Here is a 13,651-nt window from a genome sequence, read left to right as displayed (position 1 = left end):
TAACATCACATTCACCATTTTAAAGTGGACACTTCAGTGCCATTAGCACATTCATGATGTTGGGCAACCACCCCCTCTGCTTCCAGAACATTTTTATCCTCCCAGGGGAGACCCTGTGTCCGTTGGCAGTCCTGCCCCTCTCCCCAGCCCCTGGCAGCCGCCAATCTGCACTCGGACTCTATGTGGATGCCTCCAGTCCAGACACCCAAACCTGGGGCCCCCCCAGACCCTTGTGTGCTCAGAGGGTGGTGAACAAGCTTTCCTAGGAAGGCATCTTGCAGGGAAATTGCCTGCGCCCCAGAGCCTCTGCCCTACTACATGGAAATGAGGTCAGTTTTCTAAAAACCCGCCTCATAATCAGGGAGGCAGAGTACGGAGCAGTGAAGAGATATGTGGCCTTGCCCCGTCTCTCTGACCCCCCATTTCCACATTGCATTAGGTTCCCGTGGGTGCCATAATAAATTACCACACACTGGGTGGCTTAAAACAGCACACATTTATTATCTTATAGTTCTGGGGGCCAGAAGTCCAAAATCCAGGTGTGGACAGAGCCGTGCTCCCTCCCTCCAGAGGCTCCAGGGGAGAATCTTTCCTGCCTCTTCCAGCTTCTGGTGGCTCCAGGCGGTCCTTGGCTTGCGATCACATCACTCCAACCTCTGCCTCTGTGGTCACATGGTCTTCCCTTCTGTGTCCCTGTGTCTGTCCCATAAAAACACTCATCATTGGGTTTAGGGCCTACCCAGGATGAAATCATCTTGAGATCCTTAACTCAATGGCATCTGCTAAGACCCTTTTTTCAAATAAGGTCATGGGGTTAGGACGTAGACACATCTTTCTGAGGGCCATCGTCCGACCCTCTACACATATCTTTTAGAACAGGGCTCATAGGGGCGCCTGGCTGGCTCAGTCGGTGGTGCGTGCGACTCTTGATCTGGGGATTGTGTGTTCGAGCCCCATGTTGGGTGTGGAGATTACATAAAAAATAAAAGTTAAAAAAAAAAAAAAAGAACAGGCTTCATAAGAGTACTTCCTCTTAGACTGACCATGAGGATTTACGAAATGATGAGCGTAGAGAATATACCCCAGTGCCAGGCCCGGTGAGGGTTAAGGTAAGGATTGGCCACGTCATTAACCGCACGGGCATCTCCCTTCTGCCCCCGCCTCTCACGGCCAGTGCCACCAGAGCAGATCTGCCCTAGGACTGGTGGCCGTTCTTCCACGGGGTGGGCACCCAGGTGGCATGTGGAAGCCACGGGGCCCGGCTCTAGGCCAGGATGTGAGGAGAACGTGAAACTCGTCAGTGGCCGGAGCTCTGGGCTCTCCCTGGGTGTCCCTCTGGCCAGCCACAGTGAGCAGTCCCGGGGTCTAGGAAGGTGCGGGCAGTGCTCAGAGGTCATCAGGAACAGAGGCTGAGCCCCCGGGGTACGATGGCGGCTCGGTGCCCATGTGCCTCCATCTTTCTTTGGGACCAAGGGCGCTAGCTCGCATCCTGCAGCCTCTCCAGCCGGGCCCGCTCTGAATTGATCGTAGAAGGAAATGGAATGTGAACCCCAGGCTATTTAAAGAGCAAGAGGGACTGGAGGCACGGCTGGGGCCCGGCCAAGCAGGGTGCTTCAGGTCGGCGCGGGCTCCTCTTTGCACATGGTTTGATTTACTGGAGGGCCGCGAGCAACTCCAGCTTCAGACAGAGAACTATTTGAAGCAGCTGCCAGATGTTGTGTCTGAGTTGGGTTTTTACAACTTGCTTACTGGTTAGCAGCCTGCCTCCCGCCGGAGTTCAGCTTGCCCCCGCGGGTTCAGGGCCCTGGCCGCGGCCCACGGGCCTTTGCAGAACGGCGCCACTTCTCCTTCCTGCGCAGCCCGAGCCTGTTCTCCTCGGAGCGGAGCCAGGGTAGGAGCCCGGTTTCCCAAGCATCAGGCCTTCCTGGGGTGGCAGTGAGGCCCCGACTTCGGGGGGGTCCTGCCAGCACCCTGAGCTTATGGAATGTTCCATCTGATGTTTACTGTGGGGCCCTCTGGGAGAGGCAGGGTCTAAAACAGACCTTGAGACCTCGAGAACAGCTCTGCAATGAGGCATCCCTTGGAGCAGGCCCTCCAGGCCGGGGCTGTCCCCCAAGCCCTGGGCGTGGCCTGGGAGGACGGGACACGGACCTCTCCCTTTCTCGCCTGATCTTCCGTCCTGCTCCCGCCCACTGATTTCACTGCGGCCACTTGAGGCCAGCCCTTTTCAATGGAGCGCGGAAGGACACGGGGGACCAGCGCTGGGACCACAGTTCACCCAAGGGGTTCTGGAAGGTTCCCAAACCTCGGGAAATTCGAATGAACCAGGGACGTTCCAGGGAGGCCCCAGTAGGACCAACCTTTGGGTCCAGGCCACTGTGTCAGGTCAGAGGCCAGCCCTGCCAGTTGGGATGGGATGTGCCCAATGTGACACGGTTGGGGTTCACAGGGCTCACGGCGGAGGGGTGTTTCGCAGCCCATCCCCCCATCAGGGAGGCCTGTGGCGGGAGGCCCATGCTTCAAGTGTTCACTTCCTGAGGCCACTTGGAATGACTTCTCAGAAGTTTGCTGTGGAGCAGAGCAGATGACAAGGGAAGGGGCGGGGCAGGTGAGGAGCCCGGAGGGAGGGAGGTTGAGTGATTAATCTTGTTGCATGTGAAAGCACACTTGTGTCCGTCCAGGAACCCCGAACGCGGCCAAAGTGGACAGAGTGTTCAGTCCCCTCCTGAAAGCGCCAGAAATGTTTTGTCCACTGGGCAGGAAAACATCCTCTGCTAGCTCGCTGGAGTTTGGCGCTCTGCCTCTGAGGAGCTGCCTCTGAGGGCCGCACTGGGAGGAGCCAGGCCTGGTGGCCGAGGGACAGAAGGAACAGCCTGTGGGCCTCGGGACCCTGCCCCCTGGGGTGCAAGGGGACGCCTCCTCCCTGTCCCCCAGCCCCAGCCCCAGCCCCTGCGCCCCCTCTCACCTCTGAGTCCTCCAGAGAACTGGAAAGAGAAAAAATCACAAGCAGGGAGCCCTCACCCGAGACCCAGCAAAGGTGGTGGAATGTAGGAAGTTCCCTGACTGGTCCGCTGCTGGGGGAAGCCCGCAGTCGTCTGCAGAAGCGCAGACAGACCCAGGCGAGGGGACAGGAGGGCTGGGGTTTGGACTTCAGAACACCAGTCACCGATCCTGTGACTCTGGACATCACCTTTGGGAGCTTCCATTTCCTCTTCTGTGAAGTGGGAATAATGATACCTTCCAGCCAGGCTCCTGGTGTTGCAAAGGCTGAATGAGGACTGGGTATGCAAAGGCGGCAAAGCCCACACGTGCCCGAGGTCTTCTAACATCCATTTATGAGGAAGTGGGAAAGAGAAGCATCTTGGATATGCGTGTCCCTCCAAGGGAACACCCCTCCTCTGGTCCTATGGCTTCTCCTTGGGCACCCTGCAGCCATCCCTGGAAGCTGGGGGTCCCCTCTGGGGATCGCCCACCCCTAGCTTCCTAGAAAGATGAGCTGGGCATGAGCTGGGGCAGCAGACCAGCCCAGACGCACCGTTGGAGGACAGGCTCTTTAGGGCATCCTGGCCACCTATGAGGGAGACAGGCAACCTTTTCCTCCAGAGGCCCTGCGGGAATGAAGAGAAGAGGGGCCACAGCTTCTGTTGTCCCATTTGGCAAACGTGTCTTGGCCCCCTGTCTTTGCCAGACACATGGAGATGCCAGGGATTCAGACTCAGAAAAGCAGCCTTCTGGGGCGCCTGAGGGGCTCAGTCAGTGAACGACCCACTCTTGATTTCGGCTCAGGTCATGATCTCGGGGTGGGAAGATCAAGTCCCACGTCAGGCTCCGCACTCAGTGCGGAGTCTGCTTGAGATCATTTCCTTCTCTCTCTGTCCCTCTCCCTGCTGGGGCTCTTCTCTCTCTCAAATAAATGAATAAATAGGGGTGCCTGAGTGTCTCAGTCGGTTAAGCGTCTGCCTTTGGCTCAGGTCATGATCTGGGAGTCCCGGGATCGAGTCCCGAATCGGGCTCCCTGCTCAGCGGGGAGTCTGCTTCTCCCTCTCGCTCTGCTGCTCCCCCTGCTTGTGCTCTCTTGCTCTCAAATAAATAAATAAAATCTTTTTTAAAAATAAATGAATAAATAAATCTTAAAAAAAGAAGAAGAAAAGCAGGCTTCTGAGCAAGGAGCTCAGTGGATGGGCACAGAGCAACAGGTGTGGGAGATAGGGTTCCAAGTGATGCAGAGGGGGACTGGATGGACCCCACCAGGAGATCAGGGCAGGGATGCCCTACCAGGGTTTTGAAAGATAAATAGGAGTTTTCCAGGGGGTGGGCAGGGAATTGAGCCCTTTTGTGTAGGTTCCTCTGTGACATGGGGAAGGGGTAGGACCTGCTCATTGAGTGGCTCTTTATAAGGTGCTAGAAACGGTGTCTGGCACAGTGAATGCCCTTGAAGGATGGGGTGGATCTAGTAATAGTAATAATAGTACTGTGACCTCACTGCCTCTGTGCCCCCCAGGCCGCCCCATGAAGGAGCCTTAAACCCAGAACTTCAGGTACCAGGTCATGGATCCTGCTTACATCCAGAAGTTCTTCCATCTCTGGGCAGCTCCTGGTCCAGGCTGTGGCTCTGAATTGCCCTGGGTGGTCCGTCCTTGAAACCCACCAGCAGTCCCTGCGCTGGAGAAGGGCCTGAGCTGGTCCCTGGGGCTCCCGGGGCCCCGCCCCCTGGTGTCTACTCAGCCCACTCTGCATGGCGACGCGTCCCTCGGGCGCCCCACGGTGTCAGCGGGTCAGCCCGCTGGGGAGTGGACAGAACCCCAGCGCACCCCGGTAAATCGAGGCTGCCTTCCTCCTCAGTCATTCCTGGGCAGGAGCCCAGCGGGAACTGGGGCGTATTCCTCCTGGGGATAGTAGATTCGAAAAAAGACTCGGGGTACAAGATCTGGGCTCCAGCTGCAGCTCTGAGACTCATTAGTGGTCCTGGGAAAAGGAGACCACATCTCTGAGTCTCCGCAGCCACCCTCCAAAGTAGGCCTGATCATAGTATCTACCTCTATCCAACAGCCCAGTCCTGAGGACTCTCCACGTCCCAGCGAAAGCACTCACCGTGCGCACATTAATGCGTGCTATCCCCTTGACGGCCCTCTGTGGGGGGGCCCACCATGACCTCAGTTGCTCAGACGCCCCCCCCCACACACACACACAAGGTCACATAGCTGAAGTGGGGAAGTTGGAACTCAAACCGCTCACTGGCACCACGCCTCGGGCTCTTGACACCTGCTGCGTGGCCGTCTTCAGGTGGCTGAGGGCAGAACTTGGTTCTCATTCATGCAGTGGGCCCTGGGTGTGGCCCCTGGGGACAGGGTGGCCCCGGCCCAGACGTTCTTCTGCCACAGGAACGGGAGGGCGAGCACCATGTCTGACTCCCTGCTTGACCCCGGCGTGTAGCAGGTGCTCGATAAATACATGTCGGCTGAACAAAAGAAGAGGCTGGGCTGGAGGCTCAGCTCTTGAAGGTGGGGCTGCGCACTCGGGGGAAGGGTTAGCAGGAGAAACCAGTGGGCTTTCCGAAGCGGACGGAAAAGGAGGACAGGCCTCTCTGACCGCGCAGCCTCCCGGCGCAGGGAGGGGCCTTGACATCAAAAGAGCAGGGCCTTCAGAGCGAGGCAGAAGAACAAACTTGTACTTTGAGCCAAAGCCAAGGTAGGAGTGGGAGGGCAGGACATGCTTGGGATACAGCGGACAGCAGGAGAGGTTACCTTGCTTTCCGCCCCCACCCAGAGGACCCTGCAAGCAGGGTTTACCTGGTGTGCGCTCTGTGGGCACCTGGTCCTCTGTTCACACGAGAAGCCAGGCATCCACACAGCGTCCACTGCCCCCCGAGCACCGGGCACACTCCGACCCAGGCAGGCCTGCTAGCTCCCCCATTTCTCAGAAGCAGAAACTGAGGCTCAGGGGCTGCTGGGATCGTGCACCGCGGCAGAGCTGGGTCCCTGCCTTTTTCATCCGCGCTGGAGCTCTCTGCTGCCCAGGTCTGGGCCCCTCCAGCTCGGCCCCACCGCGTCCACAGCAGAGCCTCAACTACAGCTGCCTTGCCCTGGCCTTTCCCAGGAACTGACAGTTCTGTTTGGAGCTTAGACATGGATCCCCACGATGCTAACAGACAGAGGAGCTTCCCAGCCAACCCTGTGGCCAGGTTTCACAGGTGAAGGGAAAAGGGATAACAACTGAGCTAAAGAGGCACCGACCTGGCAAAGCTTTCACCTCCTAAACTCTTTCTGCCCCTTATCCACGTGGTCCTCATCCTGAGACAGAGATTCTGTGTTCATCCCCATTTTACAGATGAGGACACTGAGGCCCGGGGCAGCTAGGTGCGCCATCCAGAGGGGACCGGCAGGCTCAGGCCATGTCCACTGGGCTCACACGCACCCTGCGCTCGGCTCCCAGCTCCCGCCTCCCGGGGCCTCCCAGGACCCCCAAGGCCTGAGGGAGGGGTTGAGGCTTTCCTGCCCATAGATGCAGCTGTGAGGACCCTTGCCTAGGTGGGAGCCAGGGCGTCTCCAAGGTGGGGGTATCTGAGATGGGTTTCTCTAGGTGGGGACCAGGGAAACACTTTCCAGAACAGAGCAAGCAGCCCATAGAGAGGCTCCAAGGCAAAGTGGGCCCCTGGGGGGGGGGGGGTGTGTGTGGACATCGTCACCGGGCAGGAGGGTACACACAGACAGGACCGGGCTTGGGACCGGCAAGCGATGAGCCGGGGTGCCACCTCCCACAGATGCGGAGTCAGTCACCCTTTAACTGAGGTAGTGACAGGATCAGATCGTGTGAGAGTCCCCAGCACTGAACTCCAGGATGTGAGTCTGTTTCATGGGTGTCTCCCCGTGCCTGTCCGGAGACCTCTGGAAGACAAGACCCAAGTCACTGCCTGGCGCTTTGTGAGTGCTCAGGACATATCTGTGGATGGACTGAGCCAACGAACCAAAGAACAGGTAAACAGATGAGTGAACGAGCAAGTGAGGTGGCAGGGCTGCCATCCGCACACATGTCCCCTCCATCAGTCACCCAGGGCTTGGCTCCCCATGAAGGCAGATAACTGGGGGGACCAACACCGGCCTCTGGGCTGAAACCAGAAGCCCCAGGGGAGGGGGGCTGGGTGCTTGGTGGCCCTGGGAAGGCTGCCGTTTCCACAGACAGAGTCCCAGCTGTCCCAGAAGGCCTGTCCTGAGCAAGATGGCTTTTCGTTCATCCCTGCCTGCCAGCCGGCTCCTCAGAGAGAGTCCAGAGACCCTGCAGCCTCCCCGCGTGCATCTCTGCATCAGCAGAGCCTGCTGGCTCCCCCGGGGCCACATCAAGGCTTGTTTTCTCTGAAAACATCCCAGTGTCCAAAACCAACGTGGACAGCTGACCTAGCCGGTTACCTTGGTTTGCCCAGCCCAATGACAGTTCCTCGCTTATTTTTATGAGCTGTTTAATCTGCACACTGTCTTCTGTTCTCAATAAATGGGGCTGCGCATTCCAGGATGGCCTCGAATGATAACACCAGCTGTCTAGACGGAGGCCAGCCCACTGACACTATCATAAATAAAAATAGCTTTGTGTTCCAGTCTCTCACCAGAGCCCAGGGAGGGGCCAGCAGACTCCCTGCGGGCTGGCTGGGACAGAGCTCACCCGGCTCCCTGCCCCCAGTTCCCAGCCCCATTCCCAGGGGAGCCAGCGAGCCCATGCTGCCTGTGGGAGGGAGGAAGGAGGCCCACTGGGGCCCTGGTAAAGCATCTGCCCTCTCCTCGGGGCTCCCCTTTCTCTGTGGCTTGCAGCTGCTGCTGGGGCCGTGGACACCCAGGTGGCCCGGGGGGCTTTCATTTTGGATTCCAAGGGCAGTGCTCCACCGACTGGTCCCAAGGCCCGGGTCTGGTCTGGGAGAAGCTGCAGACCCAGGCCCAGAGCCACTTGGGGTTAAACTGGCAGAAAACTATCCCTGCACCCAGCACAGAGCCTGAAGCTAGCCAGGGTCCGGAGCGCGGCTCAACCCAGGAAGGAAAGGCACATGGTCAGACGCTTCGCAGCTTATCCGCTCCTTTCTCTCCCTGTCACTTGCCCCTTCCTTCATTCGTTCACTTATTTGGCCTCTACTTATTTCTTGAACCCTGCCCCAGGACTTCCCCCAAGGAGTGCAGTGAGGGTGGGGATTGGGTGCAAGAGCAGCAAGCAGGTGGTTGGAACTCAAGACATCCTCCGAGCTCAGCAGAGAACGGCACAGCTACATACGTGTGTGTGTGTGCGCGCGCGCGCGTGCGTGCCAGAAATGTACAGGTGCCTCCCTGAGTGTGTCCAGGACAATGCAGGGTTCACATAAAGGAGGCTTGCCTCAGCTACCCAGAAACACTTACCCACACATCTCATATAGGTCAGTTTTGTGTACACTGACAACAGTGTCCTCATAGGTTGAGGCCCCCTTGTGCAGTACACAGCCTGAACACCTGTACAAGGCAGCCCCGTGCCACCTCCCCTCCCTTCCCCCAGGCCCAGCTGGATTGAGTCTCTAGAACAGAAAACCTGGTCAGTAAAATCTTCATTTCACCCTCTAGTATGGGCTGGAGAGTCCCAGGGGGCCAGTGGTCAAGCAGAAGCAGGAGATTCATACAGAACCAAGAGGCTGATGCTTTGAGATGGACCTCTCAGAAGAGGAAGAGTCAAAGAGAGGTGGTGGGGTGGAGATGGGCCCCACTGGGGTCAAACAAATGACACAGGGAGTGACAGGTCATCCTTTCTGATCTTGCACTCAGGGAGGGGCTCAGGGATCAAGGGTGCATCTCACCAGGGACAGGAGCAGAGGACAAGGACAGGGGAGATGATGCCCCCACCCCCCCACTAGGGGCTCCAGAGAGAGACAGCAAGGACCAGGGTGATCGAGGCTATACACCCCGAGCCCTGCTCCCCTCGGCCCCTCCCCAACACCCAGGAGGAGCAAAGACAGAGCAGAGGGGAGAGTGAAGGGAGAGGCCAATCAGAGCACCCAGGCCTCCGCTTGCTAAAACTGAAACTGAAGGAAATTCTGTAAGTCAAGGAAAGAACGATTTGACTGAGCACAGCTGGGGACCAAGTGACTGGAGCAGAGTCAAACCACACTGGGCCGTTTGATCAACTAGCCACCAAGCCTGCGACCTAGTGACGGCCCCGTGCAAGGTGCGCACGCACTCCACCTCCCTCAGCTCTGGACGTGCCGCCCCAGGATTGGTAGTGGTCCCCCCTTCAGAGGTGGAGACCGAGGCACCAGGGGGACAGGCTGGCGGCCCCAAGTGTGGCTCCGGCTGGGAGGAAGCAGGGCCCGGGTTCGGCTAGAGATGCTCTGATGCTTCCTCCGTGGCCTGTGCTGGGCTGGCACCAAGCTGGCACCAGACCTGGTCCTCCCAGCCAGCCTGGAGCAAGCGGAGCCCCCCACCCCCGCGGCCGCACTCCCGTGCCTCTCGTGACTCACATCAGTCGCCCGCCAGCAGTGACTGAGGGGGCGGAGGGCGGTAAGGACAAGAGGCGACCAGCGGCCAGCCTCTCTGGGCCTCTGAGCTGCCTGGCCACAAGATGACCAGAGAGGACACGAAGGGAGCCCGGAAAAGACACTGAGGCGCGCTGGCCTCCCTGCCGGGCCTGAAGATGAGACTCGGAGGTCAGGTTCCTTGATCCGCACAGGGCGCTTGTCCGATGCCTGCTGATTCTCCTTGGTCCTCTCGACAATGGGGAGCAGGCCCCATTTATACAGCAGGGAAACTGAGGCCCAGAGGGCGATGCTGCTGGGCCAAGGTCACACAGTGTGGTTGTGGCAGATGGGGCCCATCCTGCTCATTCACTCTGTGGGAGCCTTCCTGGAGAACAGCTGGGGACATCCGAGCTGGGGCAGACTTCAAGGTAGCAGCCCCATCCCTAGGGCGGGCTTACGGTGCTGAGGCCTGGGGCCGGGTTGAGTGTCCTTCTGCACCCAAGTGCCTTCATCCCCCTCCCCAGACAGACTCCCCGCCTCTTCCTTCCCAGTCTCTGGCCAGACACAACTCCTCTGCTAAAGCAGAAGGAGCCCCAGTCCCCCAGCTGCCTGGCCCCTCCATTCCCCCCCCGCCACAGGTGACAGACAAGACTTCTGCCCACCTTCCCCACCTGCCCTTTCCAGAAGTCTCAGCCGCACCCTGATTTCCCTTTGGGGAACCACGTGCCCAACATGTGACCCAATCCACCAGTGTCTCCCCTGGGACTTCTGCAGGCACTGTGGAGAGAGAAACTCCCTTTCTGCCGGGAACCTGAAGCCAGGAGGCCAGGAGCCGTCCTGTCCCCCGGCCCTCCCAAGCACAGCCACCTAAGAATGGAGCTGGCACAGAGACATGGAGCTGACAAGAGGGACACAGGCCTTCTTCAGCCATCATGTGCGCACCTGAATCCAGAGGTGCCTCAGGCGAGGCCGCCACCCCAGACTTTTCATGCACACGAGCCAATACATTCTCTCTTTTGCTTGAAGCCAGCTGGAGCGGGGTTCCATTCACCCACAGCGACAAGAGTCCGGAGCAGGCCCCCGCAGTCAGGCCCGGCCGTCCCCACCCCTCCACGCCCCAAAGGACGCCTGTCAGAGGCAGAACTGCCTTAGGCGGGGCTGACTCAGTGGTATGTTTAACGGATGGCTCTGGAGGGTGGGCTGAAAAGCCCCGGTCTGTAGCATCTGCCGATTTCCATGGTGTAAATACTCTCACTATAACCAATTTCAAGCTACAGACATCACTTCCCTGAGCAACCAGCCCTCACAAAGCCCATCACTGCTGCTGATTTTACCCCATTCAGGGATGGGCACATGACCATGAGATGCCTTATCAGAGTGCTCAAGGGTTGTCAGAGGAGGTTGGTTCTAACCCTTGACATTGCTAAATAGATAGGATGTTAGTCTGAGACGGCCAGCAGCCAACTTGCCACTTCTAGGGCGAGAATTTGTTCGAGAGAGAGAGAGAGAAAGGACCCTCCTGGCATCATCTGAACTCCTGAATCCAGCCATACCTGAAGCTGGTATATTCATAGACATTCCATTTGTACACATCAGAATTTCCCCTTCTCTGCCTAGGTAGTGTGACTTGAGTTCCTGGCACCTGCCAGGGATCCTGAGAGAAGGAGGGCATTACTCGGGGCAGAGAGTAATGGTCATGAGCAGAGGTCTGGAGGCAGACCTGAGCCCCATCTCAGCTTCGGGCAGCAACTGCCGCGACTCTCTTCATTCAGGAGGGAGTGACACTAATCGTGAGGATGGAAGGAGATGGCCTGAGGGCCCAGAGCTGGTCAGTATGCCCATCGGCACCCAACAGAAAGGAGCTGGCACTTCAAGGTCATTCAAGGAGAGTCCATTTGCGAGGTGGGGTGTAGGGGGACCTCGAGTAAAGAGAATGTAGGACCCAGGGCTGGTGCCAGCAGAGCTGTTACCACCAGAGGCGCCGAAGGACCCAAGCCCAGAATAAAAGAGTCAAGCAGATCCGGACACCTTGAGCAGGATAATGACCTTTGATCGGGGGACACAGCCAGTCCCAGAGGGCTTTGTAGCGGGTTGAACAGTGTCCTCCAAAATTCACGTCCATCTGGGACCTCAGAATGTGACCTTATTTGGAAATAGGGTCTTTTCGGATGGGATTATTTAAGGATCCTGAGCTGAAGAGCTAAATCATCGTGGATTTAGGATGGGTCCTAAACTGACTGGTGACCCTATTAGAGAAGGAGAGGAGACAGAGAGACACGGCCATGTGAGGGGACGGCCATGTGAGTGGAGTGGTGTGGTCCCAAGCCAAGGATCGCCCAGAGCCGCCCGGAGCCAGGAGAGGCCCGGAAAGATGCTCCCAGATCCTCCAGGGAGGCTGTGGCCTTGCTCATATGTTGATTTTGGACTCAATGACCCCCCCAGAACTGTGCAAGAACAAATTTCTGTTGTTTAAGCCCCCCAGTCTGGGGTACTTTGTGATGGTAACCCCAGGAAACTAACAGGCTTGGAACGGAAAGAGCCAGGAAGAAGGGATCCCCTGCCCTCAGCCTCCTCCCTCTCTCTAGCCTGCCGTGGGGCTTCCCAACCAGAAGGTGGAGGGCACGGGAGCCCCTGGTGCCCATAGGGCAGCCTCGAGGCAGGAGCAGGGGAAGGTGGAGCCAAGATCTGAGGGGCCAGTGGAAGATACTAAATAATAGTTATGATTCCGGTGCTATCAACACCCAGACCCCAAAGCAAAAGCGGTGGCTCTTCTGTCCCGAAGGTTGTGAGAATGGAAGCCACTGAGACCTCGATGGAGCCCAGCCCGCCGCATTTCTGTGTTGCCGCTGATGGTGATCGCCTTGGCCTGCGTGCACATTTACTCCGCCCATTGTCATACGTGCACCCCCGAGTTTTCTCCAGAGTCACATGTGCTTTCTTCCCCACACCCCACCGACTCTGTTCCAGACCGTCATGGAAAAAAACGCTGGAGAAGGGGTGCCTGGACGGCTCCGTCGGTTAAGCATCTGACTCCTGATCTCAGCTCAGGTCTTGATCTCAGCGTCGTGAGTTCAAGCCCCGCATTGGGCTCCCTGCTGGGCGTGGAGCCTTCATATAAATGAATGAGTGAATGAAGAATGAATGAATGAATGAATGAAAAAACATTGGAACAAAGGATTCCATTTGCAGTACGGTGCCCGGGAGAATGGAAGCAGGTGCTTCCCCCACCCTGTGCAGTACCATGATGATAGAAGACGTTCAAGCAGGCAGGACTCAGGTTTTCATGGAAGCTCCCCGAATGAAATTGTTCAAGTGCCGTAGTTCATAATTACCCCCCACAAACACTGAAGCGGCCGCTGTCGAGATAAGACAAGCCAGAGTGGGGATGATTCCTATGCTACTTTCTTTCCCACCGGGGAAAATGGAGCTCATTATGCATGGCGGGGACTGTGTGACATGATTATAGGACGCTTCAGGTTGCCAGGGACAGAATGCCACCTCGAATTGGGTTAAGCAAAACAGGGGATCTGGTGGTTCCTGTGTCGGAAAGTTCAAGTCGCTGGGGGCTGGACTGGGGTGTCCTCCGTCCGTTCTGCGTTCCTGATTTCCGGTGTGGCCTCCAGCTCAGGGCGGACCCTCACCCCACAGGGGCCAGACGGCGGCAACGGCTTCAGGCTCACGTTCATCGTCAGCCAGCTCGGTGGAAAGAGCGGTTCTCTCGAGTCCGTGGTTTCCGTGAGAGTCCCCGAACTCCAGGCCACGGCCCTGCAGGCCCGGGAGAGGTACGGGGAGAGGTTCTCACATCTCCCTGCTCTGGTCACCTGCTCCACCCAAACGCGGGGAGGGGCTGAGAGCGGGGCGGGAGGTCCCCAGAGGAAGGGCCGGGGGCTGTCACCAGGGCAAGGGGCAGCAAGGCCACACGGCGCAGGCCAGACCTCACGGCCCCCGTGTTCACTTCCTGCAGCTGCTGTCCCAAACCACCACGAAATGGCGGAAAACAACACACATTTATTATCTTGCAGTTCTGGGGGCCAGGGGTCTTACAATCAAGGTGTTGGCAGGCTGACTTCCGGAGGCTCTAGGGAAGAATCCAATTCCTGCCCTTTTCCAGCTCCGAGAAGTTGCCTGCATTCCTTGGTTCATGGTTCATGGGCCATTTTCCTTCCCCCCCAACCTCCCCCTCTTGTCCTTAGG

Source organism: Halichoerus grypus, chromosome 5, assembly GCF_964656455.1.
Source record: "Halichoerus grypus chromosome 5, mHalGry1.hap1.1, whole genome shotgun sequence".
Classification (NCBI taxonomy): Eukaryota; Metazoa; Chordata; class Mammalia; order Carnivora; family Phocidae; genus Halichoerus; species Halichoerus grypus.
This window is presented reverse-complemented; position numbering follows the sequence as displayed.